This window comes from Bison bison, unplaced genomic scaffold (assembly GCF_000754665.1).
Source record: "Bison bison bison isolate TAMUID 2011002044 unplaced genomic scaffold, Bison_UMD1.0 scf7180017864042, whole genome shotgun sequence".
Classification (NCBI taxonomy): Eukaryota; Metazoa; Chordata; class Mammalia; order Artiodactyla; family Bovidae; genus Bison; species Bison bison.
The window spans coordinates 1974004-1990981 of record NW_011494614.1 but is presented as its reverse complement, the minus strand read 5'-3'; the positions used below and the strand labels follow the sequence as shown (position 1 = coordinate 1990981).

The window sequence follows — 16978 nt, the reverse complement described above, 5'->3', positions numbered from 1 at the left end:
AAGTACAGCATTTATTGCATGGTGCCAAGCAAGGAGATCTCTACTCTTTCTCTTTCTACTGTTTTCCTCTATTTCTTTGCACTGATCACTGAGGAAGACTTTCTTATCTCTCCTTGCTATTCTTGGGAACTCTGCATTCAAATGGGTATATCGTTCCTTTTTTCCTTTATTTTTCACTTCTCTTCTTTTCAAAGCTATTTGTAAGGCCTCCTCAGAGAGCCATTTTGTTTTTTTGCATTTCCTTTTCTTGGAGATGGTCTTGATCCCTGTCTCCTGTACAATGTCACAAACCTCCAATCCATAGTTCATCAGGCACTCTATCAGATCTAGTCCCTTGAATCTATTTGTCACTTCTACTGTATAATGGTAAGGGATTTAATTTAGATCATACCTGAATGGTCTAGTGGTTTTCCCTACTTTCTTCAATTTAAGCCTGAATTTTACAATAAGGAGTTCATGATCTGAGCCACAGTCAGCTCCCAGTCTTGTTTTCACTGACTCTATAGAGCTTCTCCATCTTTGGCTGCAAAGAATATAATCAATCTGGTTTCAGTGTTGATCATCTGATGAAGTCCATGTGTAGAGCCTTCTCTTTTGTTGTTGGAAGAGGGTGTTTGCTTTGACCAGTGAGTTCTCTTGGAAAAATTCTGTTGGCCTTTGCCCAGCTTCATTCTGTACTCCAAGGCCGGATTTGGTTGTTAGTCCAGGTGTTTCTTGACTTCCTACTTTTGCATTTCAGTCCCCTGTAATGAAAAGGACATCTTTTTTTTTGGGGGGGGGGGTGTTAGTTCTAAAAGGTCTTATAGGTCTTCATATAACCATTCAATTTCTGCTTCTTCAGCATTACTGGCTGGGGCATAGACTTGGATTAGTGTGATATTGAATGGTTTGCCTTAAAAGACGCTTGCTCCTTGGAAGAAAAGTTATGACCAATCTAGATAGCATATTAAAAAGCAGAGACATTACTTGACCAACAAAGATCCATCTAGTCAAGGTTGTGATTTTTCCAGTAGTCATGTAAGGATATGAGAGTTGGACTATAAAGAAAGCTGAGTAAAGAAGAATTGATGCTTTTGAACTGTGTTGTTGGAGAAGACTCTTGAGAGTCCCTTGGACTGCAAGGAGATCAAACCATCCTAAATGAAATCAGCCCTGAATGTTCATTGGGCGGACTGATGTTGAAGTTGAAGCTCCAATACTCTGGTCACCTGATGCGAAGAACTGACTCATTTGAAAAGACCCTGATGCTGGGAAAGATTGAAGGTGGGAGGAAAAAGGGATGACAGAGGATGAGATGGTTGGATTTCATCACTGACACAATGGACATGAGTTTGAATAAGTCCCAGAAGTTGGTGATGGACAGAGAAGCCTGGTGTGCTACAGTCCATGGGGTCACAAAGAGTGGGACATGACTGAGTGACTGAACTGAACTGAAGCAAGGAGAATGAGCAGTCAGTGCTCAGAATATGTGAAATCCCCAGTGACTTTCAGGGAAGGGTTTTTAAAGGCAACATTAGTGGTGGATTGCAGGGTGCCTGATAAGACTTTGGATCTTTTTTCTGATTGGTTGCTGGCTAAGGGAGATACTTGGATCAACATCATCAACCTTATGGTACCAACCAGTCTGAGGTTTATGTACTTGTGGTTAACAGTTTCCTAGTGTTGGAGTCTGGTGTCTGTAAAAACAATTTAGGAGGAACTTTCCCGGGGTCCATGGTCTAAGACTCTGTGCTCCCAACGCTGGGCACCCAGGTTCAGTATAGTCAGGGAACTAGAGCTTATGTGCTGTTTCTTAACCCTGGTGCAATCAAATAAATACACACATATTTTTAAAAAAGCAACTTAGAAATGTGTTTCAGACAGGGTTATCATGTTCTGGGAGGCATGTTATCATGTTCTATATCCCTGCTGTATGGCTGATCTATTTCCTAAAGTGTTACTAGTTTCTGGCCCAATAGCTATTCTTAGTTGCTACATGTTCACATTTTCCAAATCATTACCTTTTGAAAATTGGAGTATAATTGCTTTACAACATTGTGTTAATTTCTGTTGTAAAACTAAGTGAATCATCTATATGTATACATATATCCTCTCCCTCTTGAATTTCCCTACCACCCACCCTCATCTGACCCCTCTAGGACACTACAAGCTAAGTAGTGACCAAGCTAAGTTCCCTGTGCTATACAGGAGGTTCCCACAAGTGTATGTCAGTGCTATTCTCCCACTTTGTCTCACCCTTCCCTCCCTTCCTCTGTGTCCGCGTGTGCATTCTCTATTCCTGCCCTGCTAACAAAGGTTCTCAAAGACCTTTATCAATATAATAGGCTTGGTAATAGATTGAACGGGATGATACAGTGTTGGTCTTGTGGGCTGGGGGGGAATTCACACATGAAAGGACTTTGTGCTGTGTTCTTTGTTGTGCATTTCTACCCCACCTGACAGAACTTTGCATTGATGCTTTCTCTTCTTCAGCAGAGAGCAGAGGAGTCATGATGGCAGTTGATAAAAATGAGGAGTTTTATTTACAAAGTCATTTACTGACTTTCATGTACCCTGATGCTTATGGAGCACAATTAAGAGTCTCTAATTGGAATAAAAATCTGTTCTTAACAAAGAAAGAAAGAAAAAGTAATAAAAAGTAAAAGAAAGTAATAAAGTATTGTATGCCATTATGGACTTCATCTCTGGAGTACAAAAATTAACCTTGCAGATTAAACAACCAGATAAACTGAATAAAGGGGAAAAAAATCTTACAATCATATCAATTTATGTAGCATCCATATTAGACAAAATTCAGCAATTATTTTCTTGTCCCAGTGAAACTTGAAGGAGAAGAGAATATACACACTGGTAAAAAGCAACTCCAAAGTACAGACCTAATATCAAACACTTAAATAGTAGACTTGATATCAAATAATTAAAATCTGAACACTGGAAAAAACAAAAAAAAATATCCTTTCTCGCCACTCTTTCTTTCCCTAACGTTATACTGGAGGTCCTCGGCAGTGCAATAAGACAAGAAAGATGTATAAAAAGTAAGCAGATTTTTAAGGATAATTATTCACAGATGGCAGGATTATCTACATAGAAAGTCATAAATATTTCATTTGGAAGTTTTAGAACTACTAAGCAAATTAAAACAAGGTATTGAGATATAAGATCTATATATATATAAAAGCAATTGCGCTTCTATATTCCTGATATCAAAAATAAGAAAATGAAAATTACAAATAAATTATTGCAATTTGTAACAGCCTTAAATACAAAATAAGAAGAAAAGAAGAAAGTGAAGTCGCTCAGTCGTGTCTGACACTTTGTGACCCCATGGATGGTAGCCTGTCAGGCTCCTCTGTCCATGGGATTTTCCAGGCAAGAATACTGGAGTGTGTTGCTATTTCCTTCTCCAGAGGATCTTTCCAACACAGGGAATGAACCCCATTCTCCTGCACTGCAGGCTGACTCTTTACCATCTGAGCCACCAGGGAACCAGGGAATATGAAATCACTTCAGTTCAGTTCAGTCACTCAGTCGTGTACGACTCTTTGCGACCCCATGGATTACAGCATGTCAGGCCTCCATGTCCATCACCAACGCCCAGAGTTTACTCAAACTCATGCCCATTGAGTCAGAGATGCCATCCAACCATCTCATCCTCTGTTGTCCCCTTCTCTCCTGCCTTCAGTCTTTCCCAGCATCAGGGTCTTTTCAAATGAGTCAGTTCTTCGCATCAGGTGGCCAAAGTATTGGAGTTTCAGCTTCAGCATCAGTTCTTCCAATGAATATTCAGCACTGATTTCCTTTAGAATGGACTGGTTTGATCTCCTCGCAGTCCAAGGGACTCTCAAAGGTCTTCTCCAACACCACAGTTCAAAAGTATCAATTCTTTGGTGGTCAGCTTTCTTTATAGTCCAGCTCTCATAGACTGCTGAAAAAGCTATAGCCTTGACTAGACAGATCTTTGTTGGTAAAGCAATGTCTCTGCTTTTTAATATGCCATCTAGATTGGTCATAACTTATCTTCCAAGGAGCAAGTGTCTTTTAATTTCATGGCTGCAGTTACCATCTGCAGTGATTTTGGAGCCCCCCAAAATAAAGTCTCTTTCTCTTTCCACTGTTTCCCATCTATTTGCCATGAAGTAATAGGACTGGATGCCATGATCTTAGTTTTCTGAATGTTGAGCTTTAAGTCAACTTTTCACTCTCCTTTTTCACTTTCATCAAGAGGCTCTTTAGTTATTCTTCGCTTTATGCCATATGGGTGGTGTCATCTGCATATCTGAGGTTATTGATATTTCTCCTGGCAATCTTGATTCCAGCTTGTGCTTCCTCCAGCCCAGTGTTTCTCATGATGTACTCTGCATAGAAGTTAAATAAGCAGGGTGACAATATACAGCCTTGAAATACTCCTTTTCCTATTTGGAACCAGTGTGTTGTTCCATGTCCAGTTCTAACTGTCGCTTCATGAGCTGCATACAGATTTTTCAAGAGGCGGGTCAGGTGATCTGGTATTCCCATCTCTTTCAGAATTTTCCACAATTTGTTGTGATCCACACAGTCAAAGGCTTTGGAGTAGTCAATAAAGCAGAAATAGATGTTTTTCTGGAACTCTCTTGATTTTTCAATGATCCAATGAATGTTTGCAATTTGATCTCTAGTTCCTCTGCCTTTTCTAAAACCAGTTTTTGAACATCTAGAATTTCACGGTTCATGTACTGTTGAAGCCTGGCTTGGAGAATTTTGAGCATTACTTTACTAGCATGTGAGATGAGTGCAATTGTGTGGTAGTTTGAGCATTTTTTGGCATTGCCTTTCTTTGGGACTGGAATGAAAACTGACCTTTCCCAGTCCTGTGGCCAGTGCTGAGTGTTCCAAATTTGCTGGCATATTGAGTACAGCATTGTCACGGCATCATCTTTCAGGATTTTAAATAGATTAACTGGAATTCCATCACCTTCTCTAGCTTTGTTTGTAGAGATGCTTCTTAAGACCCACTTGTCTTCACAATCCAGGATGTCTGGCCTAGGTGAGTGATCATATCATTGTGATTATCTGGGTCAGTATCTTTTTTGTATAGTTCTTCTGTGTATTCTTGACACCTGTTCTTAATATCTTCTGCTTCTGGTATAATGTTCAAACTACCACACAATTACACTCATCTCACATGCTAGAACAGTAATGCTCAAAATCCTCCAAGCCAGGCTTCAACAGTACATGAACCAGGAACTTTCAGATGTTCAAGCTGGATTTAGAAAAGGCAGAGGAACCAGAGATCAAATTGCAAACATTCGTTGGATCATAGAGAAAGCAAGAGAGTTCCAGAAAAACATGTACTTCTGCTTTATTGAGTACACCAAAGCCTTTGACTGTGTGGACCACAAAAAACTGTGGAAAATTCTTCAAAAGGTGGGAATACCAGACCATCTTATCTGCCTCCTGAGAAATCTGTATGTAGGTCAAGAAGCAACATGAATATGGACATGGAACAACAGACTGGTTTCAAATTAGGGAAGGAGTATGTCAAGGCTGTATATAGTCACCTTGCTTATCTAACTTACATGAGAGTACATCATGTGCAATGCCAGGCCGGATGAAGCACAAGCTGGAATCAAGATTGCCGGGAAAAATATCAATAACCTCAGATATTCAGATGACATTATCCTCATGGCAGAAAGTGAACAATAACTAAAGAGCCTCTTGATGAAAGTGAAAGAGAGTGAAAAAGTTGGCTTAAAAGTCAACATTCAGAAAACTAAGATCATGGAATCTTTTCCCATCATTTCATGGCAAATAGATGGGGAAACAATGGAAACAGTGACAGACTTTTTTTGGACCCCAAAATCACTGCAGATGGTAACTGCAGCCATGAAATTAAAGGATACTTGCTCCTTGGAAGAAAAGTTATGACCAACCTAGACAGTATGTGAAAAAGCAGAGACATACTTGCCAAGAAAGGTCCATCTAGTCAAAGCTATGGTTTTTCTAGTAGTAATGGATATGAGATTTGGAGTATAAAGAAAGCTGAGTGCCGAGGAATTGATGCTTTTGAACTGTGGTGTTGGGGAAGACCCTTGAGTTCCTTGGACTGCAAGGAGATCCAGTCAGTGAAACATAAAGGAAATCAGTCCTGAATATTCATTGGAAGGACCAATGCTGAAGCTCCAATACTTTGGCCGCCTGATGCAAAGAACTGACTCATTGGAAAAGACCCTGATGCTTGGAAAGAGTGAAGGCGGGAGAAGAAGGGGATGACAGAGGATAAGATGGTTGGATGGCATCACCAGTTCCATGGACATAAGTTTGAGTAAGCTCTGGCAGTTGGTGATGGACAGGGAAGCCTGGCATGTGGCAGTCCATGGGGGTCACAAAGAGCTGGACACGACTGAGTGACTGAGCTGAGGTAAAAATTTTAGAGAATATACATAAAAATAATACATAAATTATGCTTCTGGGCCACTGTTCTTGTCAGATTCATATCCATTCATTTATTTAGCAATGATTTTGCTTGTTTTATATAAACATCCTCAGCTAACTTTGCTGTTTTGGGCTCAATAGTTTTAGTGTACGAGCTTAGTTTCTTGGCAGCATGTGGAATCATCCAGGACCAGGGACGAACTCGTGTTCCCTGCATTGGCAGGCAGATTCTTAACCACTTGACCACCAGCGAAGGGAAATCCAATGACAGTGTTTGGGCTTCCCTGGTTGCTCAGGGTGAAGAATCTGCTTGACAATGTAGGAGATGGAGGTTCGATTCCTGGGTCAGGATGATCCCCTGGAGAAGGAAATGGCAACCCACTCCAGAATTTTTTGCCTTGGAAACCCCATGGTCAGAGGAGTCTGGCAGGCTACCATCCATGGGGTCACAAGAGTCAGACATGACTTAGTGACTAAATAGCAACAGCAGCAACAACTTCATGCTAGCAATAAATGGATCTTCTCCAAGGACCTGAAATCATGCTGAGTAAATCCTTTGTAATAAACTAGCACATATTTCTTCTAGCTGAAATAACATTTATCAAGCAAGGAAAATGAAAGGAATGTAAGAAACCTAGCCTTTTAAAAATGATAAAAATAACAGACTGGAGAAGGAAATGGCAACCCACTCCAGTACTCTTGCCTGGAAAATTCCATGGACAGAGGAGCCTTGTAGGCTACAGTCCATGGGGTTGCAAAGAGTTGGACATGACTGAGCAACTTCACTTCATTTCCCTGGCAGTCCAGTGGATAACACTCCACAATTTTAATGCAGGGGATGCGTGTTCGATCCCTGGTTGGGACTAAGGGAACTAAATCCCCCATGCCATGTGGCACGGCCTAAAAAATAAAAGATAACAGAAAAAGAAAATAATATATTCTGAGAAACAAAAGTGAGTGAATCCACTCTGAGACTAATGTATAAAAACATTCATTGACAATAACAACAATTACATGCATGTGGATTTAGGAAGACTGATCTATAAAACACACATTCTTAATGTGAATTCTTTGCAGGCTTTTCCTACAACACTAGGGTTTACATTTTTTATATTGATCAGATTTTTACTACAGGTTTTCATGTAGCCAATTAATATACTGATTGATGCAGTGTAACCAACCTTAGTAAAAAGAAAAGAAAGTATTCCATGGAATGCACCCTCTATGTGGTTATGGACCACTCGAACTCCAGAATTCTGAAGTTGAGTAACATACATGAGGCCATAATCTCTTAAGACATCATATTGACAAGTGGTGACATAAGTAAGTCAGAGGTAGACCACACAACTGGTGGTTATCAGCTAGTGAAGGTGAAGTGTCACATCTAGAATCCCTGGATATTTTTTAGCCAGCTCTAAACTACCATGAATTGGAGTCTTATAAATGTGACCTTCCTTAAACGTCTCAGAGAGCAAAGAACTCCAATTAAATTTGAACAGATTGCTTGCTTCCAGAGGAATGAGTTGTTTGGAAAGCATTGCTTTCTTAACTGATCTATCTGTAGTAATATATTCACTCCAGAATCTGACCATGAATGATTTCGACAGAACTGGTTAAGGTGCGTTTTCTCAATATGATGGTAAATCGAAATGAAAATTCTGAAGAACAGGATATATTAAAGATCAAACCCTGAGTTTGATCTTGACATTTGGATCGTCTAAGAGCTGAAAAATACTAGGATATGTTGATTGTATAAGTCATTTTAATGGAAAAAAAACAATGCAAAAAAGGCATTCTTAAATTTAAAAATCCTTAAATATATAACATATTTACACAGTTGGTAAAAGAATAAAAATATTAATATCAAGTAAATTTTAGTAGTAGATGCCCATAAACTAAATATAAACTTAAATTTTCAAAACAAAAATAATCAGTACTCTCCTCATAAACCTTGTTAAAGTATCTTTTATTATAATATGAATTGCATACTTATGTAACCTGCAGGTGTTTGATCCTCTTTTTCATTTTTAAGACTCTTTTAAGTATCTAAGTATGTCATCAAACATTGTGATGGGAAGGAGATAGCTCTCATACTGAAGAGATGTTTGATCTTGGAAGATTATAAACAGTGTGAAACTTTTAATTCTTAATTTTTTTCAGCACTGCTCTATCTTTTCTAGGTCTAGTCCTTATCTTTCCAACAACAGTAAAATTTTATCATTTTCTTCTAGGCTAATTTTCCTGCAATGTGCTTCTGAGCACATTGCGACAAAATGATTATTCTACCCGTCATAAGACATGTATCTAGTAACCCATGTTTTTTTCTTTTTTGTTGCACAGTAATGTTTGGATAAATTAAAATTTTCAGACTTTCATAAGGTTGTTTTTCCAAACACTACCAACTTTGTCTTGGACATGCCTGAAGTGCTGGCCTATTTAAGAGAAGGCAAACATTATCACACTGAAAAATAGTATCGCTCACTCATCATTCAGAGTACTGACCAGGACTTCAGATACAATTTGGTAGTGGTAGTGTGCATCCAATTTTCAAGAGAAAACTTAATAACTACCCAATAAGAATGATGTTTCTTCTAAGTGTTTTTGTTTACATACTTTTTTTCAAAGTTAGGAAATTCTCTTCCATTCACCATTTCCTATTTGTTTTGTATTTATAGATGCTGAGTATTATCTGTAAACAGTTCACACTTATTAACATAACCATATGATTTCCTTCTTTAAATTGACTGCTGGGTCAAGCTCACTCATCAGAACTTCCAGGGTTTGATCTGGCTGATTGATGACCCAACTCTCTGGGAAATCCAAAGTGTACAAAGTACCAACAGTCAGAATTCATGTGTCCCATACAATATGCTGTTCCATTTGGGAAAACTGCATTTAAAAAGTCTATTTTTGCCTGGAAATTCCTGTGGGGTGTCCCCTTGGTGAGACAACTTCATGAAATTCTTATGAGAATAAAAGAAGCTTTAAATTAAGCTACATCCACTGTAATCCCTAGCAAATTTCAACAAGGGAATCAGTGCTTTCAGCCAGAGGATGGTACCATATGTCTTCAAAATGGAACGGTCTGTTAGCGACAAACATACTACTCTCACTGAGTACATAAGCTTCCTGCTTGTCAGTTTCTGTTATATGATTGAATATTGCAGTCTTCAAAAATATGACCCACTCTGATTTTGGTATTGTAAGAAGATCCCCAGATGCTTGGTTTGTGTTGGGCTGCTGCATGGAGAAGCAAACTTCCAGCAGTTTCTTGGTTTTCCTCCAAAAAATGTGCAGCTTCCATAACCGTGAGACTAGTGACCCACCAACAACCACAGAAAATCAACTACATTAAATCTCTTTTCCCACAGATGACGCCGCCACTGCAGATTGTTCCAGCTGTGTTAGTAAAGTTCAGGTTCGTTTTTGCCATAGCTTTATATTAACTTAAAAAAAAAAAGGATTAATAAAAATTTCCTGGCTTTTTTTTTGGTGTGGGAACCCGAACATGAGCTTGTTGGGAATAGAGTCAGATACAGCTGTCTCTTGTAGTCCACTGTTTCCCCGTGAGAAAGAGCACAGCAAGTGTTAGCTAACATTGGACCATACTGGGAGAGCCCCTTCCTGTCTTTTTGGTCCTCCATCTGGGGTTAATGTTCTTCTGCCTGAAATCATCCTCTTTAAAATCCAAACCGACAGTAGGCTGGGTAGTGAATTCTCTTTAATTTTATTTGTAAATATATGTCCTCATTTTGTCCTCAGATTAGAAAGATATATTCATATTAGTCTTTTCCTCCATATGCTTACATGTCTATTTTCATTTTGTATTTTCTTTTAATCTAGCTGTTCAGTATTACAATTTTTCTGGTCTGTCTTCCAATTTCTATATTGTATTGCAGTCAATATAATAACAAATATCTACATTGTAAAACCAAGAGTGAACGATGAACTTTGGATGATGATAATGTGTAAATATAAGTTCGTCAACTGAAACAAATGAATCACTCTGGGTGGAGATGTTGATAAGGAAGGTGGCTATGTATGTGTGGCAGAGGGTAGTTTGGAAATTTTTGTCTTCTTCTCAATTTTGCCATGAATCTAAAACCGCTCTACAAGTAATCTTAAAGTCTGTATTAAATGCTTAACTTTGAAGGTTAATATTTTTGTATATTTAAGTTTTATTTCTTTATTTTTTGAATAATCCATAATTTACAGCTTCTTCCATGAGCATATTTCTAAGTTTTAAAATATATTTTTATTTCTACTAAACAGATTCTACTAAGACATTTTTTCTAAGGATAATGATATCTGAATCTGGGTGATTTTTTTCCCCCTGTAACTAGTTCTTACTTTCATCTTTGTCTATATACCTGCTTACCTTCAGCTTTCTATTGATTATTGAAATGAAAAATTAATTTTTGGAGTAAATTGAGACCTAGGATCAGGTTGCCTTCTCTCAGTGATGACCTATATTTGCTTCTAGTAAGATACATACACATATTATAGTATATTATAATATATAATATTCTGAATATATATTATGAATATACTCAGATTAAATAAAATACTTTGATTTCCTAATTATAGTTATTGCTGTAATTTATTGATTTTCTTTCTTAAAAATGCTTATATACTATACAGGAAATTATATCAGCATTTTGCAAAAGTATTAAAGTATAAAATTGTTCACCTCAGTGTTCCTCAAAATAAGTAAAGGAAAAAATACTGACATTGTATTTATAATTTAGAAGTAAGAATCAAAAATTTTAATAAAAGATAAAAGAAAACCTATTAAGTGAAAATGCTGGGCATCTTACCTGCTGGGTCACTCTTACAGCTAAATTCCCTCTAGTACTGTCTCTAGAGATACCAATTCTTCCAGGATTTACACATCTTTCAAGAATTTGGGGGTGTAAAAAACATTTCAATGCAATGTACACATCTTCAAACTGAACTGGAAAATGGCACTGTGGGGCTAGTCTGTAGAAAAACAATCACTGATTTATTTACCATTAAAATTTTTTAATTTAATTTTAATTTTCTATTGGGGTGCTCTAGGTGGTGCTAGTAGTAAAGGACCTGTCTGCCAATGCAGGAGACATAAGACACACAGGTTTGATCCCTGGGTCAGGAAGATCCCCAGAGAAGGGCAAGGCAACCCACTCAAGTATTCTTGCCTGGAGAAGCACATGGACAGAGGAGCCTGGCTACAGTCCATGGGGTTACAAAGACTCAGACATGACTAAAGTGACTTAGCACGCACATAGTTGATTTACGTATTAGTTTCAAGTGTATAGTAAAGTGGTTCAGTTGTACATATGTCCATTCTTTTTCAGATAATTTTGCCATATAGGTTATTACAAAAGAATATATAGAATATTGAGTATTCTATAGAATATTGAGTAGAATATAGAATATTGAGTATAGAATATTGAGTAGAGTTCCCTGTACTATAACCATTGATTCTTAGTCATATACTAAACTAAGGCAGGCACTTCTGATCCACAATCAAAAGTAAAATTTTGTTTTTATCAACAGCATATTTGTTGAAAAATGTATTTTTCCTAATCATAAAATGTGACTGGCAATCTCTGAATATCATTTTTATAATAAAAATTTAGAGTTTGATCAATTTGGTTCAATTTTGGGGGAAAACTTTCTAGCTGCTATCTTTTGCTGCTGCTGCTGCTGCTAAGTCACTTCAGTTGTGTCCAATTCTGTGCGACCCCATAGATGGCAGCCCACCAGGCTCCCCTGTCCCTGGGATTCTCCAGGCAAGAATACTGGAGTGGGTTGCCATTTCCTTCTCCAGTGAATGAAAGTGAAAAGTGAAAGTGAAGTTGCTCAGGCGTGTCTGACTCTTCATGACCCCATGGACTGCAGCCTACCAGGCTCCTCTGTCCGTGGGATTTTCCAGGCAAGAGTACTGGAGTGGGTTGCCATTTCCTTCTCCATCTTTTGCTAGCAACAAATATTTACAGAATGACTAGTTTTGGTAATTCCCATACTATTTCTTAAAAAATCAGTCATTATTATTACTTGTTTCTCCACAGTTATTTTTCCAACTTTATAAAATTATTCAAATTTTACATAATCTTAATTGCATTAGTCCATTAGTTCTTTATTTTCTAAGCTTTAAGTAGCTTCTCACAGAGAGTATATTCTATAGAAAATTTAAACCTTTTTCTTACTCTTTCTAAAGAGTGCTCTAGAAAGGACTTTAAGATAAGTTGTGTCTTACCTTTCATAGTTAACATGGTAATAGTTGCTTTATTCAATGGATTACTATCTTCTAGCCACCATTCCAAGCACTGTAACAGGTATTATAACATTTAATCCCCATATAAATGATGAATTTTGCAAATTATTAATATTTAGAGTTCTCATCCTTTAAAATATCACACAGTTACCAATTTGCAGACTCTACATTCAATCCCAGTCCTCTGGCCCCAAAGTCCACCTCCTTAGTACCCTACTAATTATAGGGGAAAAAACCAGAGCCAGTAGTTAAGTTCCTGTTATTCTGCAGCCTTGAACAACTTTTTAACTTTCTGGTGTTTGTTCCTTTTTGAAATATGTGTATGTCTTTTCTCTCCAATGCTGGACTGGACGGCCTCTGGCATTAGGTTTCTCTATTTATAGTCAGTCTCATCAAGGGCATGGATTAATTTTTGCCATAAAAGACACTCTATATAGCTGACTGTATGTTGATATGTAAGGCACGGGGCCTAAAATCAAATGAACACAGCTCTGACTTGGTTGATGTGACAACTGTATCAATCTGTCTGCTGTCCATCTTGACAGAAGGTCATAGGTATAATAATCTGAAATAAAAGAAAATATAATGGATTACTAATAACAACTGAAAAATGGTACTGTTAAGAATAAAGTTTACTGGCAATGTTGTAAATTTCTTCCCTTTATTGTGAAATACTAACAAAAGGAAAAAAAAAAAAAAAAAAAAAAAAACTAACCCTAGTTTCATGTTGATCAATGCACATATTCACATCTCAATAGAATGTGAATCATTCTCTTTGGTGATCCTTTCATTTGCCCCTAATCAGCTTTCTTTTCCATTTGAGAAAATTTTCAATTGCCTAGTCCAAATTAGCTTTGTTTACCTGCCTTTAATGCAACTGACATGTAGTTAGAGGCTGGGAATGCAAATATGTAGAGATATATTCTCTGACTTTAAGGTGCTCACATCAATGAGGTATACAGGCACAGATACAGGTCAACAACAAAATTACGAAAGAAAATAAAATAGTGTGAGTGGGCAGCAGTGTTGAGATATAGGGGAGAAATCTCTCATTAAACCTCCCAAGGGTTCTGGATAGAATTTAGAAAGGATTTTAGTAGACTAGAGACTACAAATTTGTATAAATATTTTCCATGAGAATGTGTGTGTGTGTCTCGGGAATTAGCACTCATATAAAGTACAAATCTAGCAAAATAGTTTGAGGAACAAAGCTTTCAGCATTTGGGCCCACTTGAAAGACAAATTAGCCATGGTAAAAAATTTTTACTTTAGAAACACACTATATCAAGAGCAGTTAATAATACTGCCTATTCATTGTAATCTTTTAGTTGCGGCTAAGTCGCTTCAGTCGTGTCCGACTCTGTGCGACCCCATCGAGGGCAGCCCACCAGGCTCCCCACCCCTGGGATTCTCCAGGCAAGATCACTGGAGTGGGTTGCCATTTCCTTCTCCAATGCATGAAAGTTAAAAGTGAAAGCGAAGTCGCTCAGTCGTGTCTGACTCCTAGCGACCCCATGGACCGCAGCCTATCGGGCTCCTCCGTCCATGGGATTCTCCAGGCAAGAGCTCTGGAGTGGGGTGCCATTGCCTTCAGCACTTCCTTAATTACTTTTCATACAATCAACTCCACATACCTACAACTAACTTACAACCTCTCCACTGAAGTCTTCTTCCCTCTCCTAGGAAGACTTGTTCCTCCTTTTGTGTGCTGGCAGAGCTTTGCCCTCAGATCTCTTTCACTATTCATTTATCATAGCATCATTATATAATTTCTGCCCTCATGCAATCAATAAAATTGTCCATGAGGTATTCTTTAACTTTTCAGGACGCCTTTAGCATTAGGTATTGCCAACTCCATCCTCTTTCCTGGTATTCTCTTGTTTCTAGGTTTCTCTTGTATCTCTGACCATTTTTAGTCCTACAGTGTGGCTGTCATCTCTTCTTGCACCATTTGAAAATATTAATAGTTTCATGCCAACACTCCCTAAGTCACGCAACCTAGAACACTGGCAATCAAGCTCGCTTCAGACCTAGGGAACTGGGGCACTGCTCAGGGTTCCAACATTAGAAGGACTGTTTGGATTTCTTTGGTAACTGCTCCACTACAGGGTATAGACCCAGCAGGGCACAGTGGCATGTCTTTCCTTTGCAAACCACACTCTCAGTACCTTGGACCTTGGGCCTGGAATAGAATTTTGCTCAATGGCACCCCACTCCAGTACTCTTGCCTGGAAAATCCCATGGACGGAGGGCCTGGTGGGCTGTAGTCCATGGGGTCGCTAAGAGTCAGACACGACTGAGCGACTTCACTTTCACTTTTAATCCACAGTCCTATCCATTGTGATATCTTTCCTTAAAAAAAATTTCCTAAAAGTCTTTTTAACATAAAAACAAAACTACTTTTCTGAATACATTTTGATCTGGGAAAGGGATAGAAATGTTGCTGAGGGAAAAATAAGAAAGAAAACATAACTCATTATTTAGTTCTATGCTCTTAAGCAGGAGATGATTTCAAGAAAGCAGACTATACTTTAACATTTAACTTAAAAAACTGAACATTTTTTGACCTCTATATGGTGCCATTGGGAAAGCATACTTGAAATATAATCATTTGAGTCTTGAAAGATAAATAAGATATTTGCAGCAATATGTTAGTAAGCTCAAAAGACAAAGAAATGATTTTATTTTCTAAGGAGCTTCATCTTCATTCTGGAAAATTCATAAGTTCTATTAGTGAGTGGTAGGATCAGAAACTCTCATAATTTTTGTAACAGAAGTGTTTTAAAATCCAAATGTTAATAAACATTTATTTAGAATGAGATTTCAAAAACTCCATTAATTCATGTTGCTTGAATGAAATGAGTCTCAGAAGCAGAAACACGATATTTAACTTATAGATCATAGTATGAGAGTAATAATTTATATTATATGAAGTGAATCTTCCAAAATATCACCCTTATCATTACTACCCAAACAGCAACTACCACCATGGATAAAAAACAATCCCCTTCTTAATGATTTTGGCTTCCATTAGCATACATATATATGGACAGGAATGTTGTTAAATGTTGTATCTTTCACAGTTACATTTTCATCTGATATTGGTGAAATGCTTTGAAAGCCTGAAAAGAATGCCATGAATCCATAAATTGGTTTAGCCCCAGTATTTCAGCACACAGGGCCTAAAATAAAACAGACACACACATCTATTCTAAATGCAAAAGGTGTTTTTGATCCAAGAGTGCACATTAATATTCAATATGACACCAAAAGTTTTAGTTGCAATCTTTCAGAAAATCTGTCGTGATACCACCAGAAGATATACAAACCCAGATGCTTTATTACCATATGATGATTTCCCATAAGTGACAGTAATTCTTTACTTATACAGTCATCCAATAGGAGTATTAATATGAAATATATAATTTTGTATTAAATACAGTCAATGACCAGGAGAACTAAGCAAACATTATTCTCAGAGCCAAAAGAAAGACTTAAGTTATAAAAGGACATCCTTTTTAATATGCTGTCTAGGTTGGTCATACCTTTCCTTCCAAGGAGGAAGCGTCTTTTAATTTCATGGCTGCAGTCACCATCTGCAGTGATTTTGGAGCCCAGAAAAGTAAAGTCTCCCACTGTTACAACTGTTTTCCCATCTATTTGCCATGAAGTGATGGGAACAGATGCCATGATCTTAGTTTTCTGAATGTTGAGCTTTAAGCCAAGTTTTTCACTCTTCTCTTTCACTTTCATCAAGAGGCTCTTTAGTTATTGTTCACTTTCTGCCATAAGGGTGGTGTCATCTGCATATCTGAGGTTATTGATATTTCTCCCGGCAATCTTGATTCCAGCTTGTGCTTCATTCAGCCCAGCGTTTCTCATGATGTACTCTGCATAGAAGTTAAATAAGCAGGGTGACAATACACAGCCTTGACGTACTCCTTTTCCTATTAGGAACCAGTCTATTGTTCCATGTCCAGTTCTAACTGTTGCTTCCTGACCTGCATACAGGTTTCTCAAGAGGCAGGTCAGGTGGTCTGGTATTCCCATCTCTTTCAGAATTTTCCACAGTTTCTAGTGATCCACACAGTCAAAGGCTTTGGCATAGTCAATAAAGCAGAAATAGATGTTTTTCTGGAACTCTCTTGCTTTTTTGATGATCCAGCAGATGTTGGCAATTTGATCTCTGGTCCCTTTGCTTTTTCTAAAGCCTGCTTGAACATCTGGAAGTTCATGGTCCATGTATTGCTGAAGCCTGGCTTGGAGAATTTTGAGCATTACTTTATTAGCATGTGAGATGAGTGCAAT

General features: G+C 37.8%; 1 pseudogene; it reads right to left on the bottom strand.

The window, feature by feature from the left end:
* Positions 1-9120: 9120 nt before the first annotated feature.
* LOC104985314 lies at positions 9121-9715 on the bottom strand (annotated as a pseudogene).
* Between the last annotated feature and the right edge of the window lie 7263 nt (positions 9716-16978).